General features: G+C 48.7%; 1 long non-coding RNA gene across 1 annotated transcript; it reads left to right on the top strand.

The window, feature by feature from the left end:
• The first annotated feature begins 219 nt into the window (after positions 1 to 219).
• Positions 220 to 1753, top strand: LOC112876378. The gene is made up of 3 exons (XR_003225302.1): positions 220 to 458; positions 540 to 1162; positions 1231 to 1753. It is a non-coding gene; the product is annotated as an uncharacterized LOC112876378 (long non-coding RNA).
• Positions 1754 to 2269: the final 516 nt, after the last annotated feature.

Here is a 2269-nt window from a genome sequence, read left to right as displayed (position 1 = left end):
CTTTGTATTCTTTTACAGAATGAATGTATTGCTTGTACGGCAATTGTAACCATAATGCAAAATATACAGGTTACGTGAGGCTGGTCTGCTGCCATTCGCACGTATGCTTCAGGCCGGAGACGGCCTAGACGATGGCGCCAAGAAGCGGATGCAGCTCGACCGCTCTCTACTTGCGGCGTTGGCGGACAAGTGGCGTCCGGAGACGCACACGTTCCACTTGCCGTGCGGGGAGATGGCCCCCACGTTGCAGGACTTGTCGTACCTGCTCGGGCTTCCCATTGCGGGGTAAGCCGTTGGTCCGGTTGCCGTGCCACCTACCTGGAGGGCGAAGCTTCAGGAGTGGTTTGCTCCAGTGAACCCGCCACATTTTTCGAGCGAGTGATGAGGCAGTTCAGGCGACGACGACACTTCCCTCTCCTACCCCGAGCGTTCCAAGCCGTGCCGCGCAGCGTACACGAGTAAGTTTGTGATAACTCGTTTTCTATTAATTATATAACCGTTATTATGAAATAATATTATCTTCCAAATATTTGCAATAGATATTCGCGCAAGAGATATCATGGCAACGAAGTGAACTGGGTTGTCAAGCTGCAGGAGTACGTAGGAGCGTGGCTAGACGCATCTGACGATGTGTGGGACGAGCCGCAGCCACACATAGAGGCGTTTTACGACGCATACCTCTGTTGGTACCTCACTGGCACGCGTCCGTACGTCCCTCTTTCACGTATTGATGACGCGGAGCATCAGCACCCACCGACCATCTCAGACACGTATCCCTTGTACCGTGATCAGGTGCAGCGTGTGCGCGGTACGTCTTTCGCAACTTCAATTATTAAATCTTTTTTAAAAAAATCGATAACAATATTAGTCTGCTTCCCATTACTCATGGAGATCGATCTGATCAACTGCGCGGAGGTCGAAGCTGCATCTCAGATCACGTTATTTGACCATGGAGTACGTGTACCGAAGGCATAATACAAAAAGAGCTTTCGTCGGATTTATGACAACTTGACGCGAGCATTACGTGCACTGACGTGTTGCACCAGAGATGACGTGCGGACCTCCAGCTCATCTCAGGCGTCCGCCCACGTGTACACAGCTGGCCCATCGACCTCTGCAGCACCGCACGCAGCGTCCAGCGGTACTGCTGCCGGTTCGAGCTGTAAGTCCTTTATAATTGCCATTTCGATCAACTTTGATTTACATGACTAATTTCATTTGTTTTTATAGTGATGCACTCGACTGCAATGGGGCCTCCTCCTATAAGAATGGAGCCTCAGACGTTTGGCGCTTATGCTCCAAAAACGTCTCTCCCGTCGGGTTCGACGCCAGCTGCTCCGTACTCTCAGGGCTTTACTCAGCATGCGTGGTTGATGGGAGCTCCTGCACACGGTGGTCTGTTCGGTATGCCAGACTGGGACGGCGGCTGCGTCAGTTTGTCGGAGTTGGAGGGCGGCGGCGCCGGGGCAGACATTATTGGCCCCTCACAGACGTATGACGCTTCACCTCTACAGGCCCAGGATGACCCGTTCACCGTGCTTCAGATGCACTCACGTATTCAGAGGGGCACATACGTTGACGACCTAGGACTAGGGGGAGGAACAAGAGAGCACGAAGACCGGGACAGGCGGAGTAGATACTCCTAATTCGGTGGACTCTGTATATTTAAACTGTTTTTTGTATCATACTATTTTATTTTTAATGGCTTGATGTATCGTACGATTGTAATATTTGGATTTTACGTTGCAAAACATTATCGCTTAACCATCTTCATACGAGTTTTAGATATCGTAATCTTCTTCGTAAAATTGAACTAAAATTTTATATGTATACAAAAGAGTATGGTAAATAAATCTTGTATTTGAAAAAAGTATGAATTTTAAATAGTTTGTAAAATATAATTTCGAACAAAAAATAAGAATTTGGATTCTACGTTGCAAAACGTTATCGGTTAATCATCTTCATACGAGTTTTAGATACCGTAATCTTCTTCGTAAAATTGAACTAAAATTAAAAATAATTTAATTAGTCTAATTATGATTAATTAGTATTTTTGGCGGTCGGACCGCCAGCACCGAATTTTTACTCAGAGGTGGGGTGCCCCTACCCAGCGTGGGCGGTCTGACCGACGCGGCACCTCCCGCCCGTCTAACGGGCGGGATGCCGTCCGCATTGTAGGGGCTCCGCACCTGTGCCTTTGCCGCCGCGGGAGGGGCCTCTTCGCGAATAAGAAAATTTTCTTATTCGCGAAGAGGCTCTCGGGAGGGGC

Source organism: Panicum hallii, chromosome 1 (genome assembly GCF_002211085.1).
Source record: "Panicum hallii strain FIL2 chromosome 1, PHallii_v3.1, whole genome shotgun sequence".
Taxonomy (NCBI): Eukaryota; Viridiplantae; Streptophyta; class Magnoliopsida; order Poales; family Poaceae; genus Panicum; species Panicum hallii.
Note: the sequence above shows the minus strand (reverse complement) of the source record. Positions and strands in the feature narration are given on the sequence as shown.